Source organism: Tachysurus vachellii, chromosome 10 (assembly GCF_030014155.1).
Source record: "Tachysurus vachellii isolate PV-2020 chromosome 10, HZAU_Pvac_v1, whole genome shotgun sequence".
In the NCBI taxonomy this organism is placed as follows: Eukaryota; Metazoa; Chordata; class Actinopteri; order Siluriformes; family Bagridae; genus Tachysurus; species Tachysurus vachellii.
Window position 1 is genome coordinate 24471202 of NC_083469.1, and position 14521 is coordinate 24485722.

Sequence of the window (14521 nt, forward strand, 5' to 3'; positions counted from 1 at the left end):
TCATGGCTGGTTTATTGGTAGCTTGATAATGAAGATATTAGGGTTGATATTAAGGTGTCATATCACATGGTGTCATCATAATATGACATAATAATAACGACTGTTATACACTTAAAGACAGACTCAAAGGCAGATGTATTCATGCTTTCAGAAGGTTTCAAGTTAGTAATGTCCTACTGGCTTCCTACTCTATTGTTTCCCAAAACTTAGTGTAAACAGAAAAATTGTAACCAAACCGAGTTGTTCAAAAACAAAAATCAAACTTCTGTCTTTAGTAGTCTACAGTGTTGCTTGAGAAGAGAGCGTAGCCATGGAAACAAAAACCTTGGTAACCAAATCATCTGATTAAGAAACGTGTCGTGGTGTCTGGTCTACTGATGAGCAGATTAGCGGTGTAATCAGCTAAAGGGATATCTTGGGGCTTATATAATGTCTACTAGGTTGTGCTGATACTGTATACAATATACATAATACAAATTGGAAACCGTTTGATTTATGTATTTATTAATGAATGACATATGTTACTATTTATGCTCGGAATGAACAAACGGGTTTCTCAGAAAAACAACACCTGTCTGAGCAGACGGATTTCAGGATTTTGTAAACTTGATTTTTCCCGCCGGACTGTTCCTTTAACAGAGTGTACAGAGGTTAGAAAAGAGGCCACAATTTGTTGCGTTGAGTGCCATGAAGTTGTGAGATAAATTTGGCCGTTGATGGTTTGACTACACGGGTGTGTATGTGTACAGCACGGTTTTGCATACGTCCAGCCTCCCTACAATGAGCGCCAGCGTTGGACAGTTTGCAAATTATTTCATTTGCATGTATGTATTTCTATCCTCCCAAGTCTTTCAGTCATTACTGGATGTTTGTGTTTTTATGTGATGGACGTCATACCCCAGGGCCTTGTTAGTCAGTCTTACCTGTGTCAGCAAGTACTCGTGCCAGCTTCCTCTGATTCACTTGAGAGAGAAGTGTGATTCTTTAGTTACGGTGTTTGCCCCGCAGTCCGTAGTTTCACTATATGATTTTGGTGAATGTGTTTGGTTGGATCTGTCAAGTGCAATTTTATATCCTGCTGAATAATAAGGGAGGAAGCCATATTGTTCAGTTTAATCCAACTTCTACGGTTCATGTAGCAATACACTGACGATATGCTAGAGTCTTATTAAATGCTTATTTATTTATTTACTTACAAAACTTGTCATGTTCTCATTCATGTCTAATTCATTCATTCATCTTCTACCGCTTATCCGAACTACCTCGGGTCACGAGGAGCCTGTGCCTATCTCAGGCGATGTCTAATTCATGAACAACGTAATGTTAAAATGCATTACATTCTTTCAATTTTCTTCTTTAGTCCATATTTTCTATCCCTGATTTTTTTTACAGCAGTGCTATAAATGCTATTGAAATATCAGATTACTTGAGAAAAATCTTAAAATCTAGGAGGTGTGAACTACAGTACATGCAGTTAATGTAAATAATCGGATTGCTGAGCCCAATGAAAATCCATTTATTTTTACGGGTGCGTAACTCATCTCTGAATACACGTAACATTCCCCAGATAAATATTGACATAACTTTTGGACTTAAGTCAAAGACACAATGAGTTCATTCCTATATATTTAAAAATCACCTCACAAAAGACGGAAATAGAAAGAAACATACAAGGTAATAGTGGTTGCTGTAATGTAAAAGGCTACAGATAATTTTATTTTTATATTAAAAAAAAATATTCCATAATTTTCCATAATATTCCATAATTTGCCCTTAATTTGAGAGCTAACTGATTATGTTTTATGCAAAAGGCTTATGTAAGTTACAAGTTAAATGTCTGTCTTGATGGTTAGCTTCTAAGTGTAGCTCTTTAGCTCACTAACTTATCCCAACCTGTCAGGCTAATGCTAGTTTATAGCTATATATGCTAAGTCATAGGGTGACTTTTTAGCCGGAGATATCTTCAGTGAGCATTTAAGTTTGCAGCAAATCTAAAGTTTAAGAGTAGTTACAGCAGTAATATTCACTAGTTTTTAAACAAGTCTGTTTGGATTTTGACCAGCTAGCTATTAGCATGTGGATACTTTTGTATGGACATAAATGTTATCATGCTAGATAACATTTGAGGAGTTAGCAATAAAGATGCTGTTAGTTAGCCTTAAAGTTTTTCACAAGCTTTGGTGGAAGAAGTACTGATTTATCAGAAGTAGCTGTGTGATGTGTGACAGAAAATGTCTTATGTTATGAATCTCCTTTTAAAGGATATCACATTAATTACAATCGCAAACCTCGTGCTTTTTTTAATTTACAAAAAAAAAAACAGTTAACAAGGAATATTAGATACCAACTAGCTATTGGTTACTGTGAAGTCTGATGCCCAGATGGTTCCAGAAAGTTCAGCATGACATGATTTATTACTTTTCTTTGTGATCGCAATCATTTTTAGCTACTATAAACTAAGTTTTCTGTACTTAAATGACAAATGTAGGCACGGATTAAATTTGCTTTGAAAGGATCATGTAAAAATAACAAACACTGCATTACTTATTTGCGCTTCTTCATTTTTCACGTAAAGTTTGTTTAAATAAGAACCTCATTATTTTTTTTTTTAACGTTCTTGTACTAAAATGTATAAAAGGTCCTGAGAGTGGCGTTTACAGCTGGTTAACTTTCAGCTGGAAGTGCGAGTGGAAAGGCACAACTATTTGGAAGGAACTGTACTAATGAAAGGAATCCACAATGACCTACTTATTCGGGTCTTGAAGAAGCAGCCTTGTTCTCCAACCCGAAGTGATGCAATGTTTTAACCGTTCGTCTCAGCATCCCACAACACGCCGATGGAGACTTTGAGCTAAGTGTTTACGTACTCACAGAATAACATGTTATTTCAAGTCAGCGTTTGACTATTAAAGAAAAATAAAACACTGGAAAATCTTGTGGCTTTTACAGAGGTGTTTTTGTATTGCTTACATAATTAGTGAATAAAGAAAGAATATTCTTTATAACTTCTGGGTTAAATTGAGTGTGCGTGTGTGTGTGTGCGCGCGCGCATGTGACATACTGATAATTAGTAGTATATATAGCATAAAACACACCAGTGATATTTACTATATATTTTTTTACACCTGATAAATTGGAAAGGAAATCTTTTCCTCTTTCTTTTTTCACATGAATATGATGCTCTACCAAAAGCAATAATTCTGCTCTCCAGAATTCTCGCATCTGATTGGTCCGAAGCTGTTGATTCATATTTCATCATACTGTAGCTGCTCTCACAGTAGCTCCAGCTGTAGGGCAAGTAATAAACTCCTATACAAAATATGTGATTTTATTGAACAAATTAAAACCTTTTAGGCTTAAAGGAGAAGTCTTCAGTGTCAGGGCTTTTAAAAAGAATCTTTTGTAAAAGTTTAGAAAATATGATATTGACGAATATACTTCATTGTGTCATTACTTAGAATAGCACACCCTCTCATGTTTTATTCTTTTACTTAACATGAGAGAAACATTAAAGTTCAACAAACATGAACTGCCGCTCTGACCAAGGAACCTGCTTACAAACAGAAGAGCTACTGTAGCTTTCCTGTCTTACACTTCAGTTCATGCCGCTAGTTAAGCTGATAAATCTAGCTACAGTAGCTAAATGTAACAAGGCATTTCAGGTATAGTATGTAACTCTTTAGATATCTTGGTTTGTTCTTTTTATTTTAGTGATAGCTATTGTATTTTGGAGTGCGATGACAAACAACTAGCTATCTATTTGTGTGTACTCGATTATTATTCTGCCTTTTACTTTCATGATCTGGAGTATAATCCCTTAGGACGATCACAGGTTTGGGAAAGGATGTGACAAGGGATTTGTGTGTGTCAGTGTGTGTGTATGTCAGTGTGTGTGTGTGTGTGTGTGTGTGTGAGAGAGAGAGAGAGAGAGAGAGAGAGAAATTTTGGAGGTGGGGCCCACGCCATGGTGCTGTTTAGAACCGAGTAGATTTTCCACCATGGTGGCCTCCCTGGGAGTTGGATACCATGCCACACACACACACACACACACACACACACACACACACACACACACACACACACACAGTTCATGCCCAGCTGCTGCCCTCCACTCTCAGCATCCAGTTAGACGGCACATGCTCAGTCTCACTAGTGGAAAAGGTCATTTCTGACATTCTGCTTATCAGACCTTGTGATTTGTCTGTACACAAAGTGAATCATGTCCATGGTTTCTGTCATTATTGATACAACGGTGTTGTAGGTCATGAGGAATAAGAAGAGTCTCCCCACGAGGGCTTTCAGGATAACAACCTCTTAATCAATACACAAAATAACATTCTGCACATGCTGTATCTCCTTCATGAACATTTGAAGGCTCTGGCATGGAGGAGTTAGTGTTAAATCTTTAATGAACTCGGATATTAGGCTAATCTATGACTTGCTCAGGAGCTCCTATAAATCACTGCATATGACTCACGACATTATTTATAATCAGGATAGTTTATGATAATTCAGACTTTCCCTTTTTGACTCGTTCCTCTCAAGGTTTCTAACTCCTTACAATTCAGGGAGTTTTTCCTTTCCACAGTCGCCTTAGGCTTGCTCATTAGGGAAAAATAAGTCTAATATTAAACCATGAACCTTTAGTTCTATGTAAAACTGCTTTTGAGACAGTGTCCATTGTTAAAGTGCTATACAAATCAAATTTAATTGAATTGTAGGTAGGCAGGTAAGAAGACCCATGTTACAGTATTCTAGAGACTCTTTTGACCTTTATATCTTTAGCTTTCAGACTCAGACAGCGTAGTAAACTCATTTTTAGAGAAAAATAAAAATAGACATTTAGAATTAGACATTAAGGTCCTCTGGCTGCACTTTTTGTACCTTGGATACTTTCTGGCAGTTTAACGTAAGTACAGAATATTGTTTTGAATATTCTGAAATTTGACTGTTATGGAAATATTTGAACACTTAATTAGAAAATTGTCTAAAAATGTCTGACCGTATGTCTAACGGATGTCTCCATTATCTTTTTTTTTTAAAATAAATGATAGTATGATTGACAATCAGATTCGAAAATTTGTTTCAAAAGATGCAGATTTTCCTTGTTACAACAGCGGCAGTGTTAATAAGCACTGAGCGTTTTTATACACTTTTTATACCAAACATTTGGTATATTGGAAGCTAAATCATCCATTTCTTCATCCACTCTCTTTATAATGTTTTTCCAAGCCAACACCCAAACATTTGCTTGATCACGGCTGTCCACCCTTCTGTTTGCTTGTAACAGAATGTTTTGCGGTTTGAAAAGAAATTGGGCTCCTTCTTCCTAAGGGGTGGTGAGCTGTTTAATCATAACCACACGGTAGCAGATTGTTTTTTTATTGTCTTTGGGACAGAACGAGACCAAGAGCTTACCTACAATGTTTCACTCTAAAAGTCTAGCATCCTTTTAGAGGTGCACAACAATTCTTTGCTATACAATGTATGACAATATTGCTGTCAGAGAACCTTGATATTATCGGTAGTACTCTTGCATTATATTCTGAAGGAAGGTGTTAGGGCAAGAGTCAAAATGCAGTTGTCATGTCCAATACCAGGATTAACCAGAATCAAGTAAAGATCTAAATGAACTGAGACCGAGTACTAACCATCCAGCTAAGACTTCATTCATGGATTGTGCCAATGTTAAGGCTTGTTTTCTAGATGAACCAATTACTTCTTATACACAGAATAAAAAGTTTTTATTTTCTCAATGAAGATGAAGATGCAGATGAAAATCCTTTCTGCCAAAGTCTTCTAAGTCTGTCTGTCCTGGAAGTAGCTTGCTGTATTGATTTCTGCATTGAATTAGTGTTATGTCTGTAATGAACTCAGAAACGGCACTGACCAATTAGTTCCTCAGGAGCACTTGGTTGCACAATTCTACTCAAGTATAAACTGTTGTTGAAAGGACTTTATTTGAATTTACATTATTTCCTGTCCAGTGTCACCCAAATAAGAATATGAGGTTCCTTTCTACAGAGTGGAGTTGGTTTGGTTATGTGACTTCATTTCACTTCCCTTCACATCTTTTGTCTATAAAAATGGACAAAATTTGATGCATGATATTTCATGATAGAACTAAAATGGTTGATAATGTAAACAGACTGATTGATTGTATTCAAGAGCGAATTATTTGCTCTAACAGTCTAGGAACCACTGAGGATTTGCTGCTTCATAAAAGTTGGAGTTAAAACATCAACATGGCTGAAAGAAGACTGTGCTATTGCTCTTAACGAGATGTTTTAAAGCATTCTTATACCACAGTGCTGTTATATTCTTCACTCTGATTGGTCAGAAGGTTCAAATACGTTTATTTCTATACAGTAGCGTCGACTTAAACAGGGACTCGTATGGAAGACACGAACAGATTTAAACACAAGGTCATTTATTAAAGGAGTCTCAGATGTCAGTTCTTTGTACAGTATACACCATTTTGTCATGAATTTGACAAAGTACACCGTGCTTTGGATTCAGTAGTTGGTAACACTTAATGTCTAGCTTCATATCCTGTACATAAGCATTACAGAACATTCACATAATGTCCTTTTTTTGGTGTAAGCGAATGTAGCGACTTCGTAACATTAATTTAATCTAACATGAGGATGTATGAGCAAATTATTTCATTTAATCTCGAAATTTATTGTCAAGTAAATTGTTTTACATTTACAAAGGGAACGCATTAACAGAGCTTCCTGTAAAATGTCTGACGTAGAGACGTGCAAGAATCATATGAATGACCTTAGATTAAGAAAAAGATTTTACCTTATATAGATATCTTGAATAAAATTCTAAAAGAATTCTATTATTTCTCCTTTTAAAGTTTTAAAGTAATGTAAGATTATAAAGCCTACTTCTATATGATGTTTGTTTATTTATTTTTTTCATTTATATTACAAAATTCAAGATCGAAATTGTTCTTATTCTATAAGCAGATCGTTTTAAACTATTTTTTACTGTAATTCTAAAAAGACGCAATAGAATAGTACAAGTTTAAGCTTAAATATGTATAGCAATAGGCTTAGGGGTCTTTATATATTTGAAATATTTGACAACAGAGGCTTTATTCAAGGTGAATACATTTCGTAAACACTGTCAGCTATAAAAAGGTATAACAAATAAAATTAAAAGTTATTGCGTAATAAGAAAGTTTTCAGCTGAGCTGCAAAGTAGTGGCTGATGTTGCGTCTTTTAAATGGGAGCTGTGCGTTTTTATAACTCCCCTCAAAGCCGGACTTCGAGGCATTCGTTGCCCCACCTGGTTTTCCCTGTATCCATTTGCTAAATGGTCAAAGTTAAACTACTGTATATGGCTAAAGGTTTGTGGACACCTGACTATCACGGTCATATATGTTTTTAGATTTCAGTCCATTTTGTTTTTATAATAAGCTCAAATATTCTGAGAAGGCTTTCCATGTGGAAAATGTCTGTGGGAACTTGTGTTTCTTCAGCTACTAAGAGCATTAGTGAGATCAGACACTGATATCAGGTGAGGAGATCTGGAGTGAAGGCGAAGTTCATCCCAAAGGTGGGACCGAGGTCATGGTTTTGTTCAGGACACTCGAGTTCTTCCACTGTTCCTACCCTAGACTAGTCCTGGACCTGTTTGGGTAGTTTGATGATTTCAAAGTAATCAATTTGGACTTCACCTCTTCAGGCTGTTTAAAAAAAAAAAAAAAAAAAGGGGTTGGGGCTGATTTCTTTCTAGCCGTAGATTCAGGTGATTACACACAGCCTAGATTCGATCTCTGATCTGGTGGACTGTTTATTCTGTTATCATTTCCACCTCAAAAATAGGAGAAACTAAAGGCAGCTTGACTAAAAACTTTACGGAAAAGAAATTAAAACTCAAGTGTAACTATGCATCCCTCAACCTTACGAAGCTTTAGTGTGAAGCTATTGATAGATAATAGATCACAGAACGCCGTCACTGCACCTCGTTGTGGACGAGTTGCCGTATTTCACTAAACCAAAGATTTTTCCAGCGTGAATGGATCCTGTAAGTCCAAACCACAACTGTCTAAACCACAAATTTCCTTCTAGACAGGCTTTAGCTCAATCTGTCAGAAATGTAAACTAGCAATCTGCCTGACTGACAGGTCACATAGTTTTTGCATCAAGAAGTGCATAGTTAGCAAAAGCCTATTGCTTCACTGCTGTGCAGGCTAGCTAGAGAAAACTATAGAAGCTCGACTGGGGCAAGAGGAATGTCACAGCAGGGTGAATAAGGGGCTTTTTTTTTTTTTTTAAGAACAATCCCACGGCTATGGTAATAAATGTAGGGTTTAGGTTAGGGTCAGCGTTTGGTTCTACAGCTTTTTATCTTTCTATGATTTCACAAATCAATCTAAAATACCTGCTGGTTTAATATGGTATTATATAAAACCCACATCTGTGGGGTACATGGACATCTTTTTCCTCTCCTACAGTATACGTTATATACTTTGCGCCTGTTTTAACTTTAAACTGCTCAGCTATTAGCTACGGCTGGATTCTTCTTCTCTTGTAGGTGGTTTTGGATGCTTCCTGTATCTTAATCCCAGAAAATAAACCTTTTTTTAGAAAACGTAATAAAGAAGGTAATAAAAAGACACGACTGAACAATTAACAATTTGTGATGAATTTAACTTTTAAAAAATGTGCTGATGTTGCATTGCATCAGCAGCTGAATCGGTTGTTATCAGTGCGGTTTTTGAATGAGACTGTAAGTCCAGAATATGAGTTAAAAGAAAGAGAGAGAGGTAGAGAATGAGCCTACTCATTTTCTCTTGGTCACGTCTCGACCTGTGTCTGACATCTGGGAGGAAAGAGGGGGCAGGGAAAGCAGGAAGAGTTTCCTGTACTCTTCTCAGCAGATGGAATGACCAGACTTGCCTGCGCTATTCCGACTCAGCTCAGAGAGTGAAAATGATTGACGTTTCTGAAAAAGACTCTCAGCCGGTCAGTTACGACACTGAAGAATTACCAGTCGCTGTCTGAGAGATGAAATCTAAGCATGGGGTGAAGGCTGTCATCTGGCTTATTAAAGATGTTTTACTTGCCCTGTTACCCCACGCAGTCAGACCGGTTCTGTAGCAGCCCCAGTTGTTAGAGCATGCTCAAGTCTAATAGATCATTTATTCTGGAGACATCTCTACCTTTCTACACATGCCAAAGCACTCTTCCATAATGCACCTCAGGGCTGTACATCTTCTGAGGTCATTTCTCTCCATACTGTTGCATTTGTAAGTTTGGCTTGAGCTGCCAATCATCTGGCATATCTGTGTGGTTTGTACAGCGGGACACAATGCTCTTCTGTGTGAAGGGTTCAAAAAGCGCTGATTGAGCATGAAGAAGATGGCCACGGCTCCTTTCCGGTTCCAGACAAGGACACGTTCATATTAAATACAGCATATACCTATCAAATCCGCTTAGCACAGCTAAGTTACTTTTTCAGTTTTCCTCAGTGTTCCAGGTATCCATACTTTTATTCGTTATAGAATTCTTCCAGACAGGAAGCGAAAGAGTACGGGGTGAGCAAGGGGATACCAGGGGCCCAACTATTTCCTCAAATAGCACCCTTAAATCTCAAATCCGCAGACTTGAGGCTCACATTCCAGGCATAACTCTGACTGCAATGTTTAGCCCTGCACAAACACCCAAACTATGAAGTTTCCACAGGTAGACAAATTATACTGCCTTTCATTGGCAGTTTAATTACGCTTACTTCTCATCGGGTTGCAGCGCCACTTCCTGGGGGAAGTAATTATTCAGACCTCGTGATTTTCTTGTAAGGCAATTTGGCAGAAATATAAGAAAAGTGTAGCTAAATTATTCAGACTATACAAAGTTAAATACCAGGGTTTAACTTTGTGTAGCTAAATTATTCAGACTATACAAAGTTAAATACCAGGGTTTAACACCAGAATTGTGCGTATAAGTATTCCGACCTCAGACATAAGATTCGGTAACAGACTCGGAGGTTACGTGAAATGTATGCAAAAACAGGTCGGCGTTTTACCTTAGATGTAAATGCGTTTATTAGCCAATATGCCATATATATCAGCCATATAAGCCAATTATATACAATATATAATATGTACTGTATAATACGTACTAAGTATCGGCCCTTTAAAGTGAAAGTTTTAAGTTTTTTTTCCCCCACGAAAACATTTTTAAAAACATTTTATATATATATATATATATATATATATATATATATATATATATATATATATATATATATATATATATATATATATATAGATGCATTTTTGTATATACTGTAGATTTAATGTATAAAGTTATGAATTATTTGTAATTGAGCTGTAAGTATAGTTTTTGAGTGCTAGGTCTGATTATCCTTCAAACTGAGCAGATCTGCCTTCAGATGAGAGCACAAATAACCCTGGTATTACTTTATTAATTTGGTAAATTATTACAAATAACAAAAACGCTAGTCATATAGTTCAGTAAAAACAGATTTGGTTGATATGACCTGACCATCACAACTAGGACTATTTATGTATTCATATATTATTTTCTTTAGTTGTCATTTTCTGTGTTTATAAGTGATGGTCTACATGTACTACCCTCATATAAAAAACCCCTCTCTGTAGATGTAGATAGCTGTGAAAAGTCAACCTCAGTGTTTGAACTATATGCAGTGTTTCACTGCAGGGCGATAAACGATCAACTATATTATCAGTACACACAATGAATTAATAAATGTAATTTGTAAATGTTTTTTGTGAGGAAAAAACAGAACTCACTTTGAATGAATGTGCACATTGACCTATTACATTATCATATGCTTTACTTTTATTTTTAGTCTGTGCTGTTTCAAGGCTTTGTTGCTATAATAGAAGGAAGGTGTGAACACTAAATGGTGCATGTGCAAGCCGTGACGGACGTTCTGTGACGCAGAAAGCTGTGACAGACGGAGAGACAAATTGAGAGAGAGGAAAACGGACAGAGAGAGCAACGGAGCTCATCATGAGTATGGGAACAATAGTGACTATGTGGCTGCTTCTGGCAGGTGTTTCCCTCTCTGTCCATCCCGATAACCACACACACACACACACAAACAAACATCAGTCCAGCACAGCGCATAATCAAAGGTCACAAATAGACACGGCTGGAAGGAAAGAGAGGAAGAAACCACGCGCTTGAAGCCAGGCAAACTCACAAAATTGTTGTATTTTTTTTTCTTCCATGAGCTAAATTTAGAACGGCGTTCCTCTCAGATTTGACACGGCAGACATAACAGTGTGTATGATTCACAGCCGTCTGAGCTGTGAGAGAAGCCCAGGCTGGGTATGCAGGAGTCAGGATTGGTACAAAGGGTTTAAGTGTGTGAGTCATACACTCCAGGTTTTAGCAGCCTCAGGAGGTCCGTGGTGATGTCTGGACTTGTTTAGTGAAATAGCCCAGTGTCTATATAATAGGAAATAAATATGCAGAAAATGTATGTGCACAATGCTAAACAGAAGTAACATCCCTAATACACTGGTGACTTGGTGTGTGTGTGACTGTTGTTTGATGCTAGTTTTGGCATTAAAATTTGGCCGCGTTACATGAAAATTTATCAGTACGAATAGTTCATTCAGAAAAATGAAAAAAATTTCACACAAACACTGAACACGGTGCATCAGCCAGAACGTTTCAGTTTTATACAGAACTTATGTAGCTAACAAGTAAGGGAAGCTTCTAGCTAGCAGCTAGAAGCTTTTAGCTTTGTATTGTGATTGTTTGCTGTGTTTTACTACTCCAACTGGATTTCACCAGTTTTTTAATAGAGACATACTGAGCTATTCGTAGTTATGTATTTATTTATTCCTGAGGCAAACAGTGTCTTTTGAGGTGAGGGTGTGAACACAATGCTAAACTTGTAGCCATAAGCTTTTTTTTTTACTTGTTAGCAACAGTAGCCTTGTGAAAAGGTTTTACACACACACACACACACACACACACACACACACTTACACACACTTTAAGACAGTGGTTATAATACACTGGCATGTTGCATGATTATTTCTTTTAGTTTACTTTGTTAGAAATATTGTGTCGGACAACAGTGTAGTAACGTCTAGTAGCATGGTTATACGAGTAAATATAGTAGATATAGTATAGTAAATATAGTATATCATTTGTTGCACTAAAATGTGTAGTGTATTGTTTCATGACTGTAGTCTACTGTAAACAGATTACAGCCTGTGTTGTATAATCATAGTGTGATGTAGTACGGTCCAGCGTGGTGAAGTTTGCAATCATATTAACATATAAATTAAATAGCAGTTTGTTTACTATGTCTGTTGTGTACTGTAAACAGCCTGTTGGTGTAAAGTCTGTTTTACAATGAGTATGATGTACGTATTGTGTACGTATTGTGTACTGTACTGTAGTATATAAATGTGTGCATTTTACAGTAACATAATCGTGGTTTGTTCGGATTGTAATCTATTAAAAAAAAAAGAAAGAAAGAAAATACGCAGTTAGAGTATGGGCTGTTTGAAAATTCATAGTGTTTGTACATTAGTGTGGTGTGTTGTCTAGTGTAGTCTGATTATAGTTGATTGGAGTGTAGTGTAGTGTTGTGTGTCTGTGTGTTTGATTATAATGAATTTGAATGAGATTTTGTGTGGTCATATGAATGTATTGTGTTCTTATGATGTGTGTGTTGTATGATTATAGTACATTCTAACGCTGTGTGTGTTGTATGATATAGTACATTCTAATGATGTGTGTGTTGTATGATTGTAGTACATTCTAATGATGTGTGTGTGTTATATGATTATAGTACATTCTAATGATGTGTGTGTTGTATCAATGTAGTGCATTCTAATGATGTGTGTGCTGTATGATTATAGTACATTCTAATGATGTGTGTGTTGTAGGATTATAGTACATTCTAATGATGTGTGTGTTGTAGGATTATAGTACATTCTAATGATGTGTGTGTTGTAGGATTATAGTACATTCTAATGATGTGTGTGTTGTAGGATTATAGTACATTCTAATGATGTGTGTGTTGTATGATTATAGTGCATTCTAATGATGTGTGTGCTGTATGATTATAGTACATTCTAATGATGTGTGTGTTGTATGAATGTAGTGCATTCTAATGATGTGTGTGTTGTATGATTATAGTACATTCTAATGATGTGTGTGTTGTAGGATTATAGTGCATTCTAATGATGTGTGTGTTGTATGATTATAGTGCATTCTAATGATGTGTGTGTTATATGATTATAGTACATACTAATGATGTGTGTGTTGTATGAATGTAGTGCATTCTAATGATGTGTGTGTTGTATGATTATAGTACATTCTAATGATGTGTGTGTTGTATGATTATAGTACATTCTAATGATGTGTGTGTTGTATGACTATAGTGCATTCTAATGATGTGTGTGTTGTACGATTATAGTGCATTCTAATGATGTGTGTGTTGTATGATTATAGTGCATTGTAATGATGCTATGGCTTGTATGATTATAGTGCATTGCAATGATGCTATGGCTTGTATGATTGTAGTGGATTCTACTTTTGTTGTGTGATTGTAGTGTGTTCTAATGATGAGGTATGTTGTATGACTGTAGTGTGTTCTATTGTTGATGTTGGGTGTTGTATGATTATAGTGCATTCTAATGATGTGTGTTGTATGATTATAGTGCATCCTAATGATGTTTTGTGATGCACTATGATTAGTCTAATAATGGTGTGTTTTGTTTTATGATTTTAGAGCATTCTAATGATGTTGTCGTGTATGATTATCGTTTATTCTCCAGATGTCTTGTATGATTGTAGTGCATTCTAACGACGTTGTGTGTTGTAGTATGATTGCGGTGTCTGAACAAGATTTATTCTTTAATGTTCTAAAGTGGACTGTGCTGATATGTATTCCTGGGTATTCTGTAGTGTAGTGCTGCAGTGTGCTGTATTAACAACAAGTGCTCTTGACTTGTGTGCTACTGAACTGAACTACTATGTGTTATGATTAAGCCTACTGTATAAAGCTTTGTATGTGTTTTATGCTACACTGCTGCTACTGCTTTTATGGACATCACACACACAAACAGACCCAGAAACAGACACACATATAGTGGAAGTGTCTGTGATATGGCCTTCATTCATCTTCTCCCTTTTCTTGTGCTTTCATTCCTCTGTCATACTTTTTCACTGTGTGGAGAGTCATTCTTCTGAAGTACTACTCTCTCACTTTCTCTCTCCCTCCATCCCCATCCCCTCCACTCTGCTAAATGCATCAGGAGTCCGTTTAAGGTAGTGCGCTTTATTGTAGCGTCTGGTTGCGAGTGATCTCACAGTAAAACTATGCATCTCAGCGGCGTGGTTTGGGACGCGGCAGCTCCGTTCGGAAAACTGTTCATTCTTCCGCTGAACGAGTGGATGTGTGGAACGCAGCACATTCCTCTGAGCTGAGCTGGAGAGAGGAGAGGAGGAACAGAGAGTAGGGTGGGGGATACTCTCTCTCTCTCTC

The 14521-nt window shown here is 36.7% G+C and overlaps 1 protein-coding gene across 3 annotated transcripts in view; it reads left to right on the forward strand.

Annotated features, from left to right (window-relative positions):
* samd4a (sterile alpha motif domain containing 4A) overlaps positions 1-14521 on the forward strand; it is a 45065-nt gene that overhangs the window by 3142 nt on the left and 27402 nt on the right. The gene's annotated exons all lie outside the window — the stretch shown is intronic.